Below are 23,443 nucleotides of genomic sequence, written 5' to 3'. Positions count from 1 at the left end.
AACACGTGAGTACTTTAGAGGCATACTTCACTATCATCCTTAGTTTTTTTTATATGAGAATTTATAACATTGTCCCTTGTAAGTTTTTGGTGATCTTTTACATAATATATCGTGAAACTTCACCTCTTGCTGCTAGCCGCGTCAAGCCGCACAGAGCAGATCGAACCAGCCAGGAAGTTAGACACAGAATGGCATAGAGGATCCGGTCAATTTTCAAAATAAAATATCATGTGGAACTTCACGATGGTAAAACAACAATAAACACGGTTAAAACGGACACAAAAGGAAATCATTTAACTACGTAGCCTACGTAATCAGTAGAAGCACAAAATGCAAACACTGGTTACCAGATCAACAAAATCTAAACATATCAGCAAAGTCAGGCAGGCAAAACGCCCTGCCAGCCATTACCACAGTGAGCACCAGTATGGTAGTGTCTACCGGTTCCAAAATCTGCCATGTGAAGTTGAGCTAGATCTCATTAAGTAACTTTCTAATCTGCATTTGAGTATAGACCTAATCTGTTATGTTCAAGTTAAGTTCTTTTATACCGTGGCAGGTTCTCCTATGCTGTTCTCTAAATCCAACTGAGCCTGTGAACAGGCCTGTAAACTGTTAGTGGAGCTTGATCTCTACATGTTATAGATTATTCTCACTCATTTTATAGCTTGAGGTGTTATTTTTTTACATCTTTATCTTTTCTTTCTTTTAATGCCAGGAGTCTGAGAAATAATTTAAAACGCAAAGCGGTTTTCTTATTTATTAGGAAGTTTAAATGTGATTTATGTTTCCTACAAGAGTCTAACTGCACAACAGATGACTTGCCTTTTTGGAGGACTCAGTGGGGCAAAGACTTATGGGGAGGTCATGGATCTGAAAGGTCAGCTGGTGTTACTGTTTTGAAAAGCAACTTTTCTGGTGAGGTTATTCACCATTTGCGACCCAATACAATATTTGCTCTGAAAATGATGCTTTGTTAGAAGAAAATACACTTGTTGAACAAGTAAAGAACATTTACCTGTATGTCCATGCTGCTCCCTTCTCATAAGGCAATTATTTTGAAGATTTATGTTTCTTCTGCTCTACATATTCCTAGAGCCTTATGCTGGCAACTTAATAATAGCCTTCTTTTACATAAAAATGTCATAAATTATATTACATATCTAATCAAGTCTCACTGGAAAGAAGCCTGTAAGAAAATGTCATTTGGTCAACAATGGGAGCTCTTAAAATTTGAAAATATATATAAGAACCTATGGCAGCAACTTAGCTAAACTTAGACAACAGGAAGAAGATAGGCTGTTAAGTCAAATTGCATCGTTATCTGATGAGACTACCAAAAACATTTCTGAGGAGGAGTTATTGCAGCTTAGTGAATGCCAAAACAAGTTAGATGACATCTACAGACAAAAGGCCCAGGGGGCTTTTGTGAGATCAAGAAGGAAGGTTGGAAGGTGAGCAAAACTTTTTTTTTGTTTAGAAAACTCCATCCAAAAAATCATCCATCGACGCTCTAAAAATGAATGGCCATCTCGTTACTGATCACAAAGTAATTGCTTCCTTTTGCTCAGAGTTTTATAGTAAACTTTACACCTCCAACTTCTCAGAAGAGAAAACCTCTCAACTTCTAAACTCTATTAAAACTTGCAAAACAATTTCTGAAGACTATAGAGTACTTTGTGACAGCAAAATTACTCACGATGCAGTTCTGAATGCTGTTCTGAAACTCAGAAATAACAAATCTCCTGGCAATGACGGAGAATTTTATCCATCCATCCATCGTCAACCGCTTATCCTGCATACAGGGTCTATTTTATAAATTTAAATAAATATAAAGTTCTGTAATGAAATGACCCCTTTTCCTTTCAGTGTCTTTTCTGAAAGTATTGAATTTGGAAGGCTGCCACCTACATTATCGCAAGGCCTTATCACCCTCATCCCAAAACCCCAAAAAGACTTACTTTTGATAGACAACTGTCGTCCTATCTGTTTGCTCAATAACGACTACAAAGTATTTGCTCTTATTCTTGCCTGTAGGAGCCAATTTGAATTCAATTTATTTTTGTTTGTAAATTTGTATATTTAGATATTTTTGCATGATTTGTTAATACTCATGTCTTTGCAGGTCCAAAAGGCATAAAGGAGTGTGCTGCAGACCATGCGTGGCCTCAGTTAACGTTTAGTTCATGCAATCATTTTCTTTCAACCTTTTGTAAGCAAGAAGTAATAAAACACTCATATGTTGGAACGCACTATCTAGACATTATTATATATTTTTTGGTTCATGTATTTCTACGAGCAAGCAAGCGTCATAAGTCTCAGTCAGTCCAAGAGTGATTCATACAAAGACCTTAACCTCTATAATTGACACAGTCACCTGAATTATGTGCTGCCATTTATAGAAATAAAGACATTTACTCCATAAACTGGTGCAGGAAATGTCTCCAAAATGAAGGAAATTAAGAGTTTAATGCTCACAATCTTCAGAAGGAGGACCCCCCCAGACTTATATATTTTATATTATTTTATATATTAAGGAATATTTATTCAAAATAGTGTTAAAATATCTTCTCGTCTTGTTCTCGTGACCAAAGTCTTTCATCACACCCCTATTCTCAGACCTTATGTCACCACCAGTTTTCCACACAAAGTGACGCCCTTTGCTGTTACATACAGTAGGCCTAATGCTTATATTGTTTCACCATCTTTACACAAATGTAGCCTAAGTAGTGAATGTGTGTTCGTGGGGATGCATGGTAAGGTGGGCTGGCATGGCTACAACGCCAGGGCTGAATTGTTGTCCCAGTCCGCCCCCTGGTCTTAATATAGCATGCACTTAAACTGATATTAATTGATCTAAAATACTTTAAGCAGTCCACAGCAGTACAGCTTCTGTGTCGGTAGTCCTGTTAGCTTTTCCAATCTGGGCCGTGTCATCTGGATAAGTATCTTAGTAACAACGTTACAACATTACGGAAAACTGTGCAGGCTGTCTATGTGATTTTGCAACACTGCATTGTATAATGAGATATGTTGTACGTTTAATTTTGAATTTTTGAACTGAATTCATGCCAATAAAGCACACTGAACTGAACTGAACTGAACTTGTAGCCTAGTTCCCCTGATGCTACTCATAAAAATAAATGCTATACATATAATAATAAAAAAAAAAGCTTTATTTGTACAGACTTTTTAATACAGGTAACATAGGGCTTTACAGCAATCAATGTAGTAGGCTACAACATAGACAAGTCGAATAAAAATAAGGCAATAAAACAAACAGGTCAATATCCATATAAAGGAAAAATAAAATATGCATCACACAGTGGTTTACAATCAGTCTAGGGCCTGTTTAGATCCTTTACTTAAGTAAAAGTAGTAATATCACAATGAGGAAATACTCCACTACAAATGCAGAGATGTCATTATATGTACCTGACTACTGGGTGAAATGTTCAACCCACCTGCAACATTTTGTCTTTTAAAGGTTTAAGCTGCACAAACACTTTTAGGCAGAGAAAGTTAAGAAGTGTCACTTAAAATGGAGACCTTAGACTTACTATGATCTGAACAACCCTCATTCTCAACAAGTCTGACATGGCCACCTGGGGATTTGAACCCTGGAGCTTCAAATCTCCAAAGTAGGTGAATTACTGACTGAGCAACTGGTGAGAGGCTGTTTTTACACACCTTTTCACAAATTGAGGTAGTGACGTCACATGTGCCATACTTGGATAGTTTTGTCACTTTAAACTTAAAAAGTTTACAACAGTCAAGATGTTGGTGAGAATATTCTGAAAAAAATCACGCATCATTCTACTGGTTTTGGGTGTGTTGTCAATTATTTTGGTGGCATTTGATCCGAAACTGAGCAAAAAAGAAAATGTAGTGCATACTGTACAAGTTATGGCAAGATACTGAATATCAGACTCACCGTTTAAACCGTTTTTAGACCGATCTAAAAATCCTTTGCAACACTTGTTATCGACCATCTAGAGAACGACTCTGTGAGCGACTACCTTCTGAATTGACCATAGGTTGCAGTGAGGCAAATGTTAGTCACATATCAGTGGATGTGCAGAAAACATTTCAGCTTTCTAGGACAGACGCGTTATTTTCTTAGATTTTTTGAAATTTAGAATGAGAAATGTCTAGAAATTTACATTTGTTGTAATAAGCCATGCCCAGCAATCATTACTAAATTTTATGCATCAACTGTATAGGGACCCTGGATCGTACAGTTTTTTACGAATCCGTGCAGCGAATTACGAGGCATAAACTTTTTTGCAAGTGTAGCGCCCCCTAGTGGAAAATATCCCAGGACTGCTCAGCGAAGCTCAGGCCGAGTATCTGAACAGACGCGTCAAAATTTGGTTACAATAGCTTAAGCCAATTTTGAATTATGTGCATTTATGTAAAATTGTATGTAAAGACACGAAAGTAAAAATGTATGAAAAAAAAGACGGATTGATGTATCAAAATAATTTCGATAACTTTTGATCAGCGACGTCCGTGGATGATCCTGCCAAAGTTTCGGGTCGATTGGCGAAACCGTCTAAGATGAGTTGCAAAAATAGGTTTTTGAGAAAAGTGATAAAAAGTCACATAATTTGACAGTTTTAGAGCGGAAGACCATTGAAGCACAGATGCAGATGAATCAAGAGATTAAAATGATGAGAGAAGCTGTTAATTGCAAAAATGCAAATTTGATATAGCGCCACCATGAGGTCTATGAGGGCCATTTTATTTGCCTGAGTAGTGGGTGGAATTGGCCACCTACGTGCCAATTTTGGTGAAATAAGGCATCAGTTAAAGCTGCATTACCAAACAATAGTATGTCTTGTAACATAATGTAACAGTAGCACAAGTAGAGGGGAGTCATAATGTCGACAAACTAATGTTTGCAAACATTAGCCACATTAGCTGTAGCAGCAAAACCCCTATAGGTACTGAATTGAGCAAGGGTGTATGTTGTTGTGTATAAATTTAACCTATCTTATTTCAAAAGTCTACCTTTTTGCACAAAGCCATGTGCAGCTAGTTACAGACTTGTCACTACATCAGCTGTTGGTGTGTGTTTACACTGGTGTTACATCACTGTAGTGAAATGCTCCTTTCCATGGCCCTTGTGCTGTTGCAGGAGCTCCTCTTTTGTGTTAAATAATGGACCTATGCATTACCTGTCATGTCACTACAGATGTGAAGAGACGTAGAGGCCACAGTAAGACCGTACTCACTCGCAAGTGTGTATTGTTTTGCCAAATTTGATTCTGTTGACCGCTATATCATACCATTATACATGGGGACATGTCCCCCCCACATTTCAAAATCCCCCCCAGTACGTTCTATATAGTGACTATATAGACTGTACTGTATGAATCAAATTACAGGACTAATTTCTCAAAAAACTTACATTCTGACATGCAATATTTCAGACTATTATATTAATACTCTTTACTCATTGAGTTTTCCTTAACAACTACACCAAATAAAATAGGGCCTATGATTTAAGTTTGTACATCAATTTCTTGAGGTATTGCAGTTATGAGGAGATAGAGAATGGCGTATACTTGGCTGACTAGAAACCATCCTGAGCAGACAGGGAGACAGAGAGTGCTGATCCTGGAGGGAAATTCAGGTACAGTAAAATACCACCTTTATTATTTTATGGGTTCTTTTTTCAGTGAAAGTAGAGTGACCAAGTTATTTTGGAAAGTATGGGAGACCATTTTACATTTGTTTTAATATGTGCTGGTCTACTTAGTTGAAAAGAGAGCTGATTTTTATTTCATTTGATAAACTATCATAGCGACATACTTCAATGTCAACCCCGCTCTGCCATTGCAACAACTAACCTGTAGATGGAGACATCGCTCCAAGTCTGAATCCACATAGTCTGGGCTTGTATACAGTTTGTGATATAATGTCCTGATATTTCAACTGAATGATCAGCTGCCCATAGAAAACCTGTTGAGCTGAGTGCTTGCTGGAGGGAAAATGAGCCAACAATAACAACCACCTTACATTATATATCGTTACTCTACAATGACTGCAGTTACTAACTACTACAGTAACTACAACTGAATGTCCACTGAGCCTCTCTCATCACTGCATGGAAGGCTTTAAACCCAACTGTCCTCATCTGAAACGGTGTTTCTCTGCAGCTATTACAGTTCATGCAATAAAAACAGTACAATTATAGTACGCGTGGAGACAAGTTCTCGCTTTGGCTTCGAGTAGTATTGTGATTATGATTTTCCTGTGTCATCGCTGCTGGTTCACTGTAAACTCCACACACCGCGATGCGATTTATGGAAAGTAGCGTTAAAGTAAAATGAATAGATATAGCGAGTGCGGGAGCGGTGGTAGGCGCGTGCGTTTGACAGAGATGGAGGAGGAGCGTCCTCGCTTGGAGAGGCGCGCGGACTGACGTTTGGAGAGGAGCAGTGGGACCACAGCACGCGCTCCCAGCCTGCATCAATAGGTCATCTGTGTAGATTTCTCTACGGGACGTTATTTAAACCTGTCAGGTAAGACACAGAAACTTCGTTTAATAGTTAGTAATGGCTCCTGGTGAAACTGTACCACCTGAAGTTCGTGTGGCCACGCCGCTCGAGGAGAGGTTCATTGTTGCTTCGTTAAAACCAAGACAGTTGAAAGACGGAGCTCTCAGCCCAAAAGTTTTCACCTCTGTCAAGAGCTTTCGATTTGGGTGGAAGATTATGAAAAGTTGTACTTTTAGTTAAAATGTTCGAGCATTTCCTCGGTATTCATGCCGCGTTTTCACCTGGCTGCTCATGTCATCCACAGTCTGCTTGTTCAGTTTGGTGCATTTCGGGTTAACTACTTGAGCCAACGAGGTATCGTATTTTGGCTCACTTGAACTTGAGCTGCCGTTATCACACATTTAACTTTGATCAAAGTTAAATGTGTGATATCTCACCGTGAATTTGATGTAGATGTGTTATTGAATCTAAATAAATGGCTCATCATAGGCAGGTATCCAGAGCTGAGATCAGTCAGTGAATGTGTTTTTTTTTTTTCCTCACTCAAAAAATCCCGTCTTAACTCACGGGTTCATCAGTACCCTACTTACATTTCATCACAAATTCATTCTAAATTAGCCCTGATTGAGCAGAATATATGTTGAACTTTTGCTTCAAACTATGTCCAAATATGCATTTAATATTTAATAATAATAATACTAATAATAAGTATATAATATTTAATTCTGCCAATTTCTTTGACACTGATATTGCAGGGAAATCAGTAAGTGTACTGGTCATCTTGTCTTTTGTAAGTGACTGTGTTGACTTCCAACTAAGCCTGACCCCAAAATATTTTCAGTGCACGAAATGTTTGTTTTCCCAAGTATGTATAAGTGCTGCTGACTTGAAAGAGTTTATCTCTTCATATCTCTTCCTAGAACATCATGCTCATGTGCACAGTAGGACTAGAGCTAGAGCTTCTGCCTGAGCACCTGTACCCTCTCATTTCAGAGTCACTAGTGATTTTAGTGTCTTTGTAAAAACTTCCACATGAAAGATTGTCAACAATGCCATAGTTCATGTTCAACCTGGTTTTACTGCAGCTGGTACATTGCTGGTCTTTCCTTCTGTGTTAGCTTCACACATAGCTTTAATGTTAAACAAGTGGAGTTTTTTATTGATGATAAATAAGCACAGAGCTGTTGCTTACACTATGGAGCTGTACCATGAGATGGCATGGGAACCCAAAGTCAGTCACTTCTAATGAATTCAAAGTAAAATTTCATTAAACTGAACTGCTCAGTTCACCCAATTTAGAAAAATAAATTCAGTTACTCCCTACAGATTGTACCCTGTATTAAAGAAAAAGTCAGAATTTGGTTAATTTACTGTTATTTATGTCTGTATGTCACAGTGGCTGTTGAGAGTCACAGTTTTGTGGCTGAGGGCTTATTTAGTTGTTGTGGAGGTGAGAGGTGAGGTTTCTAAATGTCAAGCGCTCGGCAGGTGGTCCATGTTCTGAGCTGTCAGTGCAAGAATCCGGCAAGATGAGAGGAAGTGGACTGTGTTTTACATCGATGATGTTTGGTGCACAAACGCAGTCAAGATGGACTCTGTTTCCCAAATGTCAGACTGTTTATTGTGAAGATGAAACTTTCATATTATCATCTGGTTGCTGCTGTTGACATTCACCCCAGAAGCAAATTCAAAAAATGCACTGTGGAATTTTCTGGGTGTATCCGTGTATGTATATATGTATAAATAATTGTAGCCTATGTATTGTTTTATTTTACTTTATTTGTTACCATATTTTAATATAGGCCTACACTTAATTACATGTTGTGTGTATAGCACGAAGGAACTACAATTTCGTTATGCAGCCTTGTGCGTCTAATGTTGTAGATTAGTTGATTTTTATACTTGGAATGCAGAAATCTACAGATTTATTTTTTTTTCATCATCGATAAGGCTACATAATATGTTGATGCTGTCACATGTCAATGTGTCTATTTCACTCATATAAAAATCCACTATGATCCTTTTATGCAGTTTTTTTAATATAACTGAAGTATGTTTCTTCACTAGAAAATGCAGTTCTGCTGATTTAAAGCTGTTTGCTCAAAGCTTAATAGCTATTGTTGTTTGCACTGTAAACTGTTTGATATTTGCAAAGAACAGAAGAATGAAAAATCCGTAAACCCTGGATTAGATGGTAAATGCATTCCTTGCACTATAATGCGGTGCACGTAGATACGTTTGGCCTCATGTTACTGTGCATATGGATCATAGTATCACCATCTGCATAAGGATGACAGCCATGGTGTGTGTTTGGCCTGTGTATCATTTGGATGATTACATCACTAATCCCTTTGTCAATTTTGCCTTAGTGAATGGACGTAGTTTATGGAGTTATCAGTTGGTTATCTGTGACGAGGGCAGAGCTTCACCACTTTTCTTAACTAGCCATCGTGTTCAAGTCAAATGTACTTCAACAGTGAGTATAACAAAATTGGTTTGCCAAAATGTCTCTGAGCGCCCAAAAATACATAGGGTTAAAGATCAAGTAAGAAAGCAGACAAGGCATTGATTTTGAGGCATGGAGCTCGTTTGTTTGAGTATAATAGGTATATAAGACTACAGAGCGGCACTACTATAGACTAGAGTTAAATGCTTGTTCACGGATCAGCAGATCACTGCATTGCTGCGCTGCCTAGGCCCTTTGCAGAGAGAAGCTGTAACCTGAATTGTGACACATACATTGACATTTGCCATTGGTGTGCAATTTTCCATTGTGATGCCATGATGTATCTCACTCTGACATGATGGGAGGCTTGTTGTGATTGTGCCTGTTATTAGAATAATTTTACAGTTTGTTGGATCTGGACAGGGAGTGTCTGTTGAGAGTTGTACAGCATAGACACACGCGGGCGCACACAAACAAAAAAACAAAACCCTGGAACAGCTCTGTACTGTTCAGAGTGACGCCAGAGCCTACTATCCTCATCCTTGTTTTGTGACAAGTCTTTTAATAACCGGTGGTAGAGTTGTTTTGTGTTTCTTTTTCCTCTGTCATGCAGGCTCAGCTGACCATGAAGGTAGTATAAAGCAGTGGTTCCCAAAGTGAAGTTTAGAGAGTCTTTTTGGATTACATATTAGCTGTGATGTCTCATCCATAGTGAAAACAGTGATGCATTTGAGTCCCTTGGCCAAAATGAATCAAGTCATTTAGGCTTTTTTGGACTAACGCGCATCCATTTAGGCATCTTTATCATTAGTCTGTATCCTTTGGTGCACCGTTTATCTGACCAGGCTTTGACCGTGGTTCCTGACTAACCAGTGATTTTCTTTTCTGAAGTTGAAGTTTGAAGTGTTTGGTCTATTTAGCTTGATCCCTCCTGAGCTTTGTTACAACTGCACTTGTCACATCTAGAAAAACAAGCCCATTAATGTTCAGATATGTGTTTTTTTTACATCATCACTGGTGCTAAAAGAGAATGCTGCTTACCTAAAGCCGCACAAATACAAATATGCTATCACGCCTGCATTCAGTACATATGCATGTCTCAGTTTCGATCTTTGTGACCTTGACAGGATATATGGGGAACCCTTCACAGGAAATGTGACTTTTTATAGGTTTTCTTTAGAACTAGTGTTGACACCATCTGTCAGGGAGACAGATACATGTGCTCTCTTCTTGTACTGCTTTCAGTATCTTTCTTGCTCTGCCGCTAACTCTCTCTGTCTGTTTTAAAGGTTAGGAAGAGTAGTTTTCCCCTCCCAATAAGAGCTATATAAAAAGAAGTATACTATCACACAGAAAAGTAGCGGACAATATCTGATGTATGCAGTAATAGTGCAGTAAACCCCACCCACTTCCTATTTCTTAAGAATTTCTTTGAAGTACATGTGATGATCTATCTTTTACAGAGTGTGACATGAAGACATGAAGTGTGTTTTCAGGATGAACCTCGAAGAGATGAGCCTCTCTCGCCTGCTGAAGACTTCCTTCCTATCTCTGTCTCAGTAGAGAAATGCAATCCAGCTCTGTCTTCTCTAAACACGCATAAGCACAGAAGCAGGATTGCTCACGTAATAGGCATTTTCTGTTGTCATTAGACCCCGTGATGCTTTCCAAATGCTTCTAGCCACTCATAAAGCTGATGATTTCACCCATTTTTCCCCTCTCTCCCATCTCCCGCATCTTCTCTCTCTTTTGTCTCTCATCTTTCATCCGCACTTTCTCTCATCCACTTTCGAGCAGGCTCTGTGCTCTCTTTCTCTCTCCTCAGGCTTGAAATGAGAAGGGTTCCTCTTGGTGGACAGTGTGCTAATCCCTGAACACTCACTGGGGACTAATCGGACTCATTAACTCCGACTCTGGTGCTTCGAGCCAGAGATCAGCACTAATCCTTCTTCAGCACAGCCTTTGCCATGCATGGCATAAAAGGCTCTTTCCCTTTCTCCTTTCCTGTAATTCTTTTTTCATGCAAATTAAGAGATACATAAAAGTTACCTGTACAAATTCATGTTGCGCTGCAGTAGTTGAGTTGTTTAAGAAGACACAGGGGTCCCGTGTAAAGCTTCAAACATCACCTCAAAATTATTTGTGACACATTGTATTCATAATACATTTTTTACAACACGTCAGAGAGTTTAAACATGGCAAGGATGTAAATACAGGTATAAATGGAGCAAAACCATTGGTCTCCAGATGATTGGCCAGTGATTCATTTCCACCGAAATCTCTGGATTGTTTTTACACTGCTTAACCTTTTTTTTTTTGATCTATTTAAAGTGGACCTAACCTCTGCTCAGTACTCACTGGTCTAAGCATGTGAGGCTAGAATGTAGGGTGGAAATGCCTTTTACTTGGGTGATGCCTCTCTCCACCTCTCACTCACAGGATTTCCCCCTGTGAAATTGTAGGAAGCTTCCCCACTGTAGAAAAATAATGAAAATGAGCAGGATGCCACTGAGACTGGGTTCTCTGAGGTCAGTCATGGTTCAAAGGTTTTTGTCACTGACATCATCAAATCTTGGGCTGGGGGGAGTTTTAACTGTCCAATCTCTGAATGGACACTTTATTTTTCTATATGTTGAATGCTTATTTGTCTTACTTTAACCTCTTGACACTGAAAGACACAGCAAATTCATGCTACTAAAATCAGCAACTTAAAATCATAACTGATTGAGGAAAGACTTAGCATGACACATTCCCCGCAGTCTGTCCCATCCTAAAACCCTGCAAACCAGATAGATGACACTTGCTGACTGACTTTCACTGGTGCAGCCAATTGTTTTTCAAATTCACATCATACGTTCAAAGGAGGATCACTTTGTTTATATACACGTGTATCAGGAGGGTCCAACATTTGGTAGACTACATCACAAAGTCAGGGACATTGTTTTAAAAAATCTGTTTATAATAATGAAAAGCACCAATTAGCGAAAGTATGTACAAAATTTCCAAGGCGCTCAATATCCATAGGTGCAGTACAGTGACTCAGTGGTTGGCACTGAGGTCCTGGGTTTGAACCTGACGTGACTGGCTGAGGGTACTTCTGTGTGGAGTTTGGATCTTCTCCCCGCGCCTGGGGTTTCTTCGTGTGCAGGCATGTTGGTCGAATCCACTGGAAACTCTAAATTACAGCATTTGTCTGCATAGCCTATGTGTTAGTTCTGCGACAAAGCGGAGACTTGTCCTGGGCGTACCCTGCCTCTTTTCCAATGCAGTCCGGACAGAGCCTGAAACCCCGATCAGGATACGTAGGCACAGAGAATGGATGGATGCTTGGTTAATCATAAAAATGCAAAGAGTGAAACAAAACTGTAATTATGGACTGTCGGCTACTATTTTGCCAAACCAAGTGGCTGGTAAAAACAAAATATGTGAAGTGCCAAGTATTTGTTCCATTTGCAGTCTCTGTGTAATCACAAATGCCAGAACCACTCCTTTGCATTAGACACACAGTTCACTAGGTTAAAAAAATAATAAATAATATTTCAGAGCCTCTCTCTCTTTCTTAAAACATCTCTCTCCTCATTGTGTCACTAAAATTCTAAAAAGGGTCTGTTCCCACCAGTTCATCACCACTAGGTTACTGGGGCAACAGCAGAGTGCATCTTCTTTTTCACAGGTCTGACAAAAGTCATGTGTTGACTTTGTTTGACCTGTGGCTGTGCTGAACAACATGATGTGGTGGAGAATATTTATGGCTGTTTATATGTTTAAAATATATTAGTGTGGATGATGAACTGTCAGTTTTGTCAGTAGACAAGCCTTACCACTATAGCACCCTGTGTGAGTGTATACATAGTTGGGAAATTAATTATGTATTGTGTTTTCATCCTGACATCGCCTAGCCTCTTATTTTCACTCACACTTGTTCAAGACTGCTAATGGATCTTGCTCATGAAAGCTCTTCAGGGGCCATAACAGGCCGTGCCCTCTTTTACTTCTGCTGTTTCGAGAGGATCAGCGCCGCTGAGATGGGATGCTTTGGAGTGCCATTAGAGAAATGCCTCTTCACCCTATTGTCTGTTAAATTGCTCCATTTCCTGGCCACCTTCCCCGCCCACAGCTCCTTTGTGAAAACACTAATTACAATCTGCCTTCGGTGACAAAATGATTTTCAATGTAAGCACGCACTCAAAGTTAATCATTTATTTATAACCAAAAAAACATAGTCAATCATACATCCAGACTCCTAAATCTTGTATAATATGCCTATAATGCACTGGGATGAGATAATGTGTTTGACGTAAAATGCTTTAAGCCACATGGATACACAGGAAATAACCTTGTGTGGTGTACTTGGTAGATAGAATGCTGTGTCGAATGTTGAAACCCTGCAGCCAGTATGAGCTGAAGCATGCCTCCTGTGAATGCTCGTTTGTGTGTGGATGCTGCAGATGTGTGGGTGTCTTGCTCTCACTCTTTCTTTTTTTTTTTTTTTCCCCATTTCAATTTCCGTGTGTTTTTTTTGTGCTTGCTGTGGTTCAAGGACATTATGTAATGCTTATGAGAGCACCCCATCTGGAGAAGTGCCATTGAGACGCAGAGTTTGCAGAACTCACTAGAACTGGAAAATAGCTTACCTGTGAAAGACATTAGTAACCGAGGACACTAAATGAAGAGAGGAATTTGCAGTACAGCAGGTAAACAGCTCTCAGGCATGAGAAATCTTCGCCCCCCCCCCGATTCTGAAGATTTTGGGTGGATTGTTTGAAGACATTATTAATACTTTGAAATCTGAATTCACGCTTCCCATGTAGATGGTAAGTTTGTGTCTGCGCTTGGTGGATGCTGTTTTGTGGTATTGTGTGAGTAAGTGCATTGCTCTGTCTGAAATGTTGTAGTGTTTGCACGCCACAGTGGGTTTGCTGCTTCAACAAGCCACTCATTGTACTCGGCTGGTTAATGAGTGATTAGCCAGGATTGTCTCTCTGGTAGACGACCTATCAAATGAATACACTGGAGAAATAAAAATAGAAGCTGGATGGCATTAGGGCTGCACAATTCAAACTACTAGATAAAAAATGATCTAATCCCGTTGTGTCAATGTCAGGAGTCACACTCTCACAGCTAAACTTTCATCCATATATCAATAATTGCTGATCAGCTTTGTAGTTTTGAATCAGGACCTTCAGTATTTGGATCAAGAAGCTTTGAAAAAATAAGGTTATGAAAAGTTGTTTCCATGTGTCATACATATTTAATAAAAATGTTGGTAACTCAGTATCTGCAGATACCAAATATTAAAAGAACTTAGATCCCGAATTAATTATTAAAAATATGTAGCTTGAATAGAGAAGCACGTTCTTTCTCAGTTACTCAGTTTCTTAGATATCAAATATATACCTTATCTACCAAAGTTATTATTTTGATTTTCTTATTGAGTTTATAATTAAAATCAACAGTCCACACAGACCCAGCTTCTTCAACCCCCAAAGAGGTTTTAGCGAGCACCAAAGGAAAATCACCAGCGCCAAAGTGATCAGAATGGAGGGAAAAAGCGTTTCAGATCTTCTCCTAATGTGTTTTAATAACCATTTATCAAACAATTATTGAGCAAGCAGATTATGAACTTTAATAGGCCGTCTTATGTACTAGCAGTCGCCCCTCCTCTCATCCACTGTGCTGTTTGTTTTTTGTTTGTTTTGTTTTACACATGCAGCAGGCGCTGGATTTATAAACCAGCTGCTGCGTTTGTTTCACTGCGCCTGAACGCTCCGCTACGAAGCTGAGATCGCGCTACTGGGAGCGATGACTTCCTCTCATTTCTCACAATATAAAAGCCGTTTGTGCCTCTGAGCTCTACGTGACGCTCACCTGTTCCCGTTCTCTCCTGCCTGCTAATTTTCGCAGGGAGATCGGAGCCTTTCATGCAGCCGTGTGCGTTAGTTCTGCTCGTCAAAGTCACATTTCGTGAACAGACCAATCACAGCCAGGAGGAGGCGGGACATTAAAAAAAGGTGGAAGCACCACAGCAAAGTTAAGAAATGCTGAACTCGTTGTTCTGTATGCGCGTTTTTTATTATTGACAAGTTAGTAGGCTACTCAGTCAGAGACTGACCACCAAGTACAGCCTTTGTCTTGCACAATAAATTAATGACTGAAAACAACCCACAAAAATGAAACTGTTGTTTTGTCCAACTGGAATTAATATTAGGCTACTAATGGTAAGCTATAATAGCCTGTACTATTATCTGAAATTATAATGAATAGCTACACTAACAGTAGCACTAATCAAACCTTAGCCACAGTGGTGTAGGCTAATATCAGATAATGTTTTATTAGTGAAACAGCTGAATCTCAACTAATAAACTATGTGTAGGCAGATTATCCAAATCCAAGTGTAACCTGTAAACTTTACTTTTATGTCTTTACTCCTCCAGGTTGTGGATATATTTTGTTTGTCAATTGGTCAGATATAACAAGAAAACGCATGCATTTCGTCCATAAGGTAATTCATTGCCTTTACTGTACGTGTACCGGCCATGATTACTGTCGCGTGAAGTCGCCCCCCAAAGACCCATTCTGGGCCAGGAAAAACCCTGCTTTGGGATGTGGTGGAAAGGGAGAACTGCAGCAACTGTGTGATGCTCTCATGACAATATGGACCAAAGTCTTTCTTGTTGAAAGTATGCCACAAAGAATTAAGGCAGTTCTGAAGGCAAAAGGGGGTCCAACCCGGGATTAGCAAGGTGTACCTAATAAAGTGGCCAGTGAGTGTTTATATAGTCACGTTACTAACCCTAGACACTAAAGTTCCACATTATAGTCTTGTTGAACTTTAGTCTCGCCCACACTGATTATAAGGAGACGACAGTGGTGTGAGTGACATTTACAAGTAGAATCTTATTTTGTTTATTCAGTTTGTTTAATGAGAATCATTTTATTGAACAAAATTATAACAAAATGAACCACTTCTCATTTTGCTGATGCAACTTTTTGACCCTTGCTATGGCAACCGTTGTCTTTTAAAAGATCTGGTTTCCGTTGCTGTGTCACACACACAGACGCACACACAGCATCCTTTGTGAGGCTGTGCACACGAGCCACTGCTGTCACCATTTGGGGTGCCGTGGTCCAGTAGAGCGACCCAGAGCTTTAGGCTTGAATGTTGAGTAGAATCAAAAGGATGCAAATTACATTAATTAATCAGGGTTAGCTAGCCCCCTCTGTGATATTATCCTGTGTTCTAGTTGATACAAGCAGAATAGATAAAAGTTCTGAGCAGAAATTATTTGTTTATGTATTGAGGGTACATCCCCATCGTTTGTCAGGAAAAGGATTTCACAGCCTTTAAGGGACGCTTACTGCTCATGACAAGGGCAGAGACCATGCAGCTATAAATCAATAAAAATGTTTGGTTCTTATCTACATCTGCACTTATCTTTCCTAACTACATCACTGTGTGTCCTGGCATAACTTTAAAATCAGTGGTTGCTTTCATAACAACATCCATCTGTGACTAATTGTGCAGTGGCTACAGGTTCCTTTTTTATGAAGCCGTCCTTGCAGTGTTGTTGGGGAAATGAGTCACAGTTGCGAAGGAAGTAAGATGGTGTGCGGTCGTCTGTGTGTCACAGGGTACGGTTGGCCTTCACTGAAAACCTGTGCGCTTGTTTTATGTTAGAGCTCTGTAGAAATGCATTCGGATTTGGAGAAATGAAGAGAGAGGAAAGTAGAAAGATGAGTGCCAAAAGAGTGGGAGGGATGAAATTGTCCAACTTTTGGAAAAAATTTTGCCTTCGTGCTGTCGGCCCATTTACAATATTCTGAAACTGAGCATGGTGCATTCTGCCATAGATTGACTGTCAGATGTCAGTCAGTGATTACTGACATTAATACTGACCAAAAGGCTGTGTTCCTCTTTCAGATTAAGCTTATGTGATGCAAGAAAGTGTTTTTGTGTGTGTCTCAATTCAAGCAACAATATTAGTGCTTTTAGTTCTTTGGTAAAAGGCAGGGTGAACGTTTGACAATGCATCGGGCCAAAAGCTTACAGTTGCGCTTTTTTCTGTGATTTCTCTGTTACTGGATTTTATTAACATGGTTTCTATTGTAGGTAGGGCTGTCGAGCCACTAACTGCAGCCTTATGGTTGGAGCAAGCTAGCTGCTGGGTGCTAGTCAAAGTTAAACTACATTGCCAAGCAAAATCATTTCTGTAGTTTGACCATGTCTTTTTCACATGTGGCTATATCGTTACTTTCAGGGCATGTCTTTCAAGTCACTTTACATGCCGCAGCAACGCGTGCGCACACACACACTTTTCCACAGAAAGGTACATGAAAAACAGCTGCTGGCATCTGACACACTACACTCGTTATTTAGTTAGCTTCAAATGATCGTTTACCGTTCACAGTTTCTGTCCTTCAGTCGAATATTAGTCGAATAAACAATACTAAACATAAGTTTTATGTTGGATCATGTGCAGGCCATGGTGATTCGTCCTTAACCGTTACTGAGCTTGTTACGCTTGTGGAATTTTTGAAGCATTAATTTGTTCATTTAAGAGGCACTGAAGTGTATAGTATGAATACTGCGGTGGTTACCGTCCACTGTGTGTGTATTTTGCAGTTATCGTGACAGCCCTAGTTGGAGGTGGTTGCGCTTTGTTCATCTGGAGTCACGCACGGTTAACATTTTTATGCTTCAGGATGTGCATAGACCTTCTCACAAAATGTTGTATTAAAAGGAGTCTGGTGATATATATTTATCAACAAATCCCATGAAAAGACCAACAGTGATTGTCTGTATTGTCTTTATCCAAAGCGTGATGTAGCTTAGTCCCCAAATGCACTATTTTCTGCTGTGTGAGTAACATTTGCCAAAAGTGCCAAGCCCTTTTATTTATTTAGCCTTTTTTAAAAATCAAAGGACTTGGGCTGAGAGCCACGAGCAGGCTGGGGAAGTCAGAAAGACTAAAAAACAGACAGGTTTTGGTATTTTCATGGGATTTGGTGAAAATAGAAATGATCCTTATCCTTTAAGTCAATATCTAATCAAAAATTAAGTATACAGGACTAGGAATCTGACTAAGTAGGATCCATGAGTGTTATCGCTCTTTCCACGGGCTACATGGAGGTTTAGTTCATGTTGTGGTCATGAGCTCTTCACACCTGAATGTTTTTTTCTATATGCAGCACAGAGTGAGACAGTGACTCATATTTGGGAGGGGCTTCATTGAAACGCTAGTCATCTCCAGTTCCTTTTTGAGAAATCAAGTGGGAGTAACCTCGCCTTCACCCAACTCCGCCAAAAACTCTTCTCCCTTCTCAGCCACAGAAACCCCAGGAAGGGTGCTGCTGCCTGCAGACATTCCTAACTGTGTTCAACAGTGATGCTTTCCTGCACATTCCTTGGCTAGTAGTGGCAAAACATAGGGGGTGGCTTTTACAAAATGTGTAACTATAACCGCACCCCATACTATAAATCAGCCACGGACAAGGCCTCTATTGAGAGCCATGAAGAGCAGTGTGCCATCGGAGAAGGCAGAGCTGATTTAAAGACCACCATGAGGGTATTAGCCTCAGCTAAGGATGTTCGAACTGGATGTCAGTTGTGTGAAAAGGCAGCACAGGAGCACAAATGTTAACAGTGCTAATGAAGACACTCAGTAAGGAGACAAGATTGCTATTAGTTAAATCCTCCGGCTGCATCTACTCCAGTCATCCATAGCTCCCAGGAGGCATTTGAGGTAATGAGATCCCTCTGTGCTCCTTCTGCGTCACTCCCACTGTCTGACCTCTCTGCTGCTGCACAGCTGTAATTGAAGGCTTAGCACAATGTGCCGTGCCGTGCAGCGCTTATAGTACATAAAGTCAGCATTTCTTTTCCTTGGTACACACACATTCTTTTTCTTAGCACAGCTATTCATGCAATTCCACCTCTTTACGCCAGAGAATCACTCAATCAACCTTATGCTGAGGCCTTGGGTATTAAATGTTTGGCTTAAGTGAAGCTCAAACAATTAATTGTATTTTACTTAGCAACATGGGAAATGTGTCTATTACCCTCACTCAACTCATACAGCAGCCATAGCAAGAACAGCATAGCAGAAGGGAGTTACAAAACACAATTTCACTCTATAACTTGTTATATTGTGACAAAAAACCTACCTACACACACACACACACACACACACACACACACACACACACACACACACACACACACACACACACAGTAGCCATAGCTCAGTGCCCGTGAACCAGCTCCAGAAGGTTGTTCCTTGATTAAGGAACAATGGCGGGAGTAATCCTAATAGCTAATGCATAACGAATCTGTCTTTTGGCGTGGGAGGAAACCCAAGCTATCACTGTGACTCAACACCGCTAATCACTGAGAGTTTGAGTGGTTGGCTCAAGGGCAAGGGCATCTTAGTAGTTTTTTGAGGAATGGGAGAGTGTCGCTCGACAGCCTGTCACATCGCCCCACCTCACCCCTCTTTTAATAGCAATGTTGGCTGCCATAAATACCTGTGCCTGAACCATGTTGTTTGGCTCTGGCTGGATGGTGTAGTCTATGGAAGTGTGCATGAGGGTGTGTGGACGAGGTGTGTTTGACCTCCATGTTTGAGCCAGAGCCAGGCAGCTGTTAGCCAATGTCATGCAGAGTCCACACTAAAGAAGCAGATATTTAAAACCAGTTTAATCTTTAGTCATTTTTGGTTTCCCCCTTTGAGGACCTTAGGATGTTGATGTGCCCACCTCCTATATGTCTATGGTTGGACAAAGATTACCTATAACCTACAGCCTATTGATTGATGGATTTTTACACAGTCGCACAGATTACTATATAGTAAAGCAAGAGCATAAATGTGGTGGTGCAGAACATTTTTGCCATTTTATTAGATTCAAATAATAAGTATATGTACAGAGGTTCCTATTGCTCCCTCAATCCCCCCCCCCTCTGCACACAGATACTTTGACTAACAATGTGCTAGTGCATCCTTCCTGGTTTCCCACCCACAAATGTCTGAAACGCCTGTTGCCAAGAAAATGGGGGGGGTGGGGTGATGGAATATATAAACAAGGAGCAAGTTCAGGCAGGCCGTTTACTAAAGTCACAAGTCTATCAAACGGTTGATAAACGGCCACTGAATACAAGCTTAAGGTAACGTTACCTGAAGCAAAGTGTTATGCAAGCTTTAACACATTTTAAAACCTATTTTTGTGAATATAAGGCACAGTAACTGTTTAAAATAATTTGTTGGGGGAAATGAATCAGTTAATTTGTTGTACTAAGTAAAACTTTCTTTGGCAAAAATCACAGACTCCAAATGTTTCTTGTCACTAGCTAAGTGTCTGTGTATTTTTGCTTTAGAAATATTTTCCCACCATTGTCTGCAGAACACCATACTATACTATAGTGAAGGCCGTTATAATTATACCTAATAGTTCTTGATTTAGATCTGAGCTATTGCTGACACTTGCCTGGAACATTAGCTTCCAGGATACATTGATACAAAATCCATTGTTTGCCGTCCTACCTGGTACCTGCCACTGGCTGTCAAACTGTACCAAAATATAGTAAATACACTGCCATGATGTATGTTTGGCTAAAATTGGAATGTTTTAATCCAAAAGGAAATACTTTTCTTAATAATCAAATCAAATTTGTATCGTGGAAAAGCCTATAGTTTGCGTCCATAGTCTTTTGTGATGTTCATTGTGTTACTTATGGATGGAATTATAGCGAAAATAAATTGTTCCCCTTTTTCCTTGGGACCCTCGTGAACCCCCTTAAGGACCCGTGGAGGTCCCTGGACCCTACTTTGAGAACCATTGGTCTAAGGTCACATTGTAATGAGAAGTAATAAGTGCCTTCATATGGCCGCAGTCACACGTTGAAATGTTCATATCCTCACCCTTTACTTTAGCAATATTACTACAACACAAAGGTCCTGTAAGGTCCTTTTTTATATCAATATGCCTTGTGTTGGACAATTTTCCTTCCCTTTTCTTTTGAGCTAAATGAGTGAGACTAAATAAAGTAAGCATCATAACACCTTAGGGTGGGTTGTTATGTTATAATGTCCCATAATAACTCTTAGGCTCACATGTTCAACCGTTTTTGCAATGGTCAGTTTTTTTTTTATCCCTTTGAAATTTCCTTTAGCATCACTGAACCTCTGCACCCACTCCACACTGCAGTAATGTGCTTCCAGTATATGCTGCTCAAATGCAAACCTGCATATGTATAAGTATACCTTATGTGGTAATGTGAGCACTGTAAATTAGTAATCAAATCAGAATCATAAATATTAATCTTTCTCATCTAGATGCTCAGGGGAAGTAACTAGAATGTGTCGCTGTGACAGAAATGGCCTTGTGCGAGGTAGCAATTAAAGTCCTGTTTCAAACCCAAGTCAGCTTTGATTTACATAATATTTTGTCACTCTGTTTGCAATCCATCTGTTGGAGACCTTGAAGACTGCAGCGGTAGAGCATGATAAGCAGAAATGAGTTGAAATACTATCATAGCTATGTCATTTGATAGATCCTAACACAAGAAATAAAATGTTGGGATGAAGTCACAGTCTGTGCATAGACCCACCCAGGGAATTTTAATCCCCTCAATCTAAAAGCTTTAGTCTAATGTCACACTAATGCACCACTGTATTTGAACATCAGATCGGCCAGTATGAGAGTTGCTTTTTTTGTGTTCGAGTGTGTGGGAATTGGTGCTCCGCCTCATGCTATGGACCACAGCAGTATAGACTACATCTTGTATGATCGCCATGTCGCTTGACTTTGAAATACTCATTGTCAGTAATTGTAAAGGATTTTTTTCTTGTTTGCATTGATGCAGATAATTTTGTAGTAGCACAATACTCGCTGACACAATAGTATGAGGACAAGAGGGCCTTATCCACAATGGAAGGAGTGCAAGACATTGGACAGTAAACTACATATATAGCATTGTTCTACATACACAGGGCTTTCCCTAATCCTTTAGAGTGCTCAGAATCCTTTGTGATGCAGAGAATAAGTGAGAATACCACAGGTTTAGTATGATTATATTTCAATGGGGCTGGTGGAAGAAACTATGCATGAAAATAGAGCACTACAGGACTACTAAGGAATATTTATCTTGCTGATGTTTGCACAAGAATACATTATTTGGTCAAATACTTCTCTATTGATAATCAAAGACAGTACTTTTGAAACACTGGATATTATGAGGATGACTTTATAGATAGCCCATCTTGGCAATGCAGGCAGTCCATTTATATGATGGGCTAATTTAACCTTAAGTATTCAGAACACACACACACACCCACACACACACACAGTATGTCTGAAAGCAGATTGGTCACCTCCCACTTTTCTTGTGATATTGTGTAATAGATATTATGTAATTCCATTGTCACTGTGGCGTGTAAATCACCGCTGTCAAAGCCCTGTTAACCTTAATTTGTTTTTGATGGAACAAGACCTCACCCTGTTGTACATACATTCATGAGCTGCTACTGAGAATGTAAAATATATTAACAGTCAGTTCCACTGTTCTTGAAAGCATTTTACTATATGCTTAGTAAACCACGTGTCTCCATATGTTCCATAAGTAAATCAGCTACACACATGAGTAACCCTTTACTGTCAAATATTCTGCAACGACCCTGTAGTGTTTTCACAGAGAGATGCATGTTTGGTAATATGTATCCCATTAACATTTTTTATTTCACTACCTTACTCAGCTATGGGGACCAGTCACAGATAGAGGAGACATCCCTCTCATGTGTTCCCATGATAGTGTAACATCTTTCAGTGACCATGCCACGGGATGCAGGTCTGACATGACAGCTGAAATATAGATGTGGCGGTGATATGGAGCATCTCACACACACATACACGTACACACCCCCACATACACACACAAAGAAGAAGAATTGGCATGGAGGTCAAACTATTACAGCACTGTGGGGATTTTCCTACAACTAAAGCCCTTGTAGTGTCGCCCTGTCCTGGTGTGGCCTCCTTTTGTTGGTACTTCCCAAAGATAACAGAGAATATGGTTACTGAGGACGACCATCATGCAATATTTTCCCTCTAGTGCCTTGTCAATTGCGTGTGGGGAATACTTAATCCTTGCTTCTGTAGCATCAAAGAGCTTCTCTCATAAGTAGGCTGGCTTGTAAGAACATATGTATTTACACACTGCAGTATAAAGCTTATTGATGTTCCACATATTTGCTTCTGGTGTTTTAAAGGAATTTCGTCCTCCTTAATAAAATGCTGTTTAACAGTGAAGATCAAACTGTGCAGTTATGTTGGTGCATGTACAGTATGAATCACCAACGCAATTAAAACAACACTAGTTATGACAGTAGATTGTAGAAAACATGCACCAGATGGCCCTGTCAGCAGCCAGAGCTTTATGGTATCCTGGAAAATTACCATCATCAGGCTGATCTGAAGCTGCCACCCGTTTCTGCTGCAG

The 23,443-nt window shown here is 39.8% G+C and overlaps 1 protein-coding gene and 1 long non-coding RNA gene across 2 annotated transcripts in view; both read left to right on the top strand.

The window, feature by feature from the left end:
* Nucleotides 1–373: 373 nt before the first annotated feature.
* LOC119889813 lies at nt 374–2,426 on the top strand. The gene is made up of 2 exons (XR_005442163.1): nt 374–880; nt 2,126–2,426. It is a non-coding gene; the product is annotated as an uncharacterized LOC119889813 (long non-coding RNA).
* A 3,965-nt stretch (nt 2,427–6,391) lies between these two features.
* adcy7 (adenylate cyclase 7) overlaps nt 6,392–23,443 on the top strand; it is a 60,911-nt gene continuing 43,859 nt past the window's right edge. Inside the window, exon 1 of the mRNA XM_038700645.1 lies at nt 6,392–6,530. The gene's annotated coding sequence lies outside the window, so the exon portion shown is untranslated. The remainder of the gene's footprint in view (nt 6,531–23,443) is intronic.

The sequence above is a fragment of the Micropterus salmoides genome, unplaced genomic scaffold, assembly GCF_014851395.1.
Source record: "Micropterus salmoides isolate LMB-PRFRI ecotype aquatic unplaced genomic scaffold, ASM1485139v1 Ms_hic_scaffold_6, whole genome shotgun sequence".
Taxonomy (NCBI): domain Eukaryota; kingdom Metazoa; phylum Chordata; class Actinopteri; order Centrarchiformes; family Centrarchidae; genus Micropterus; species Micropterus salmoides.
Note: the sequence above shows the minus strand (reverse complement) of the source record. Positions and strands in the feature narration are given on the sequence as shown.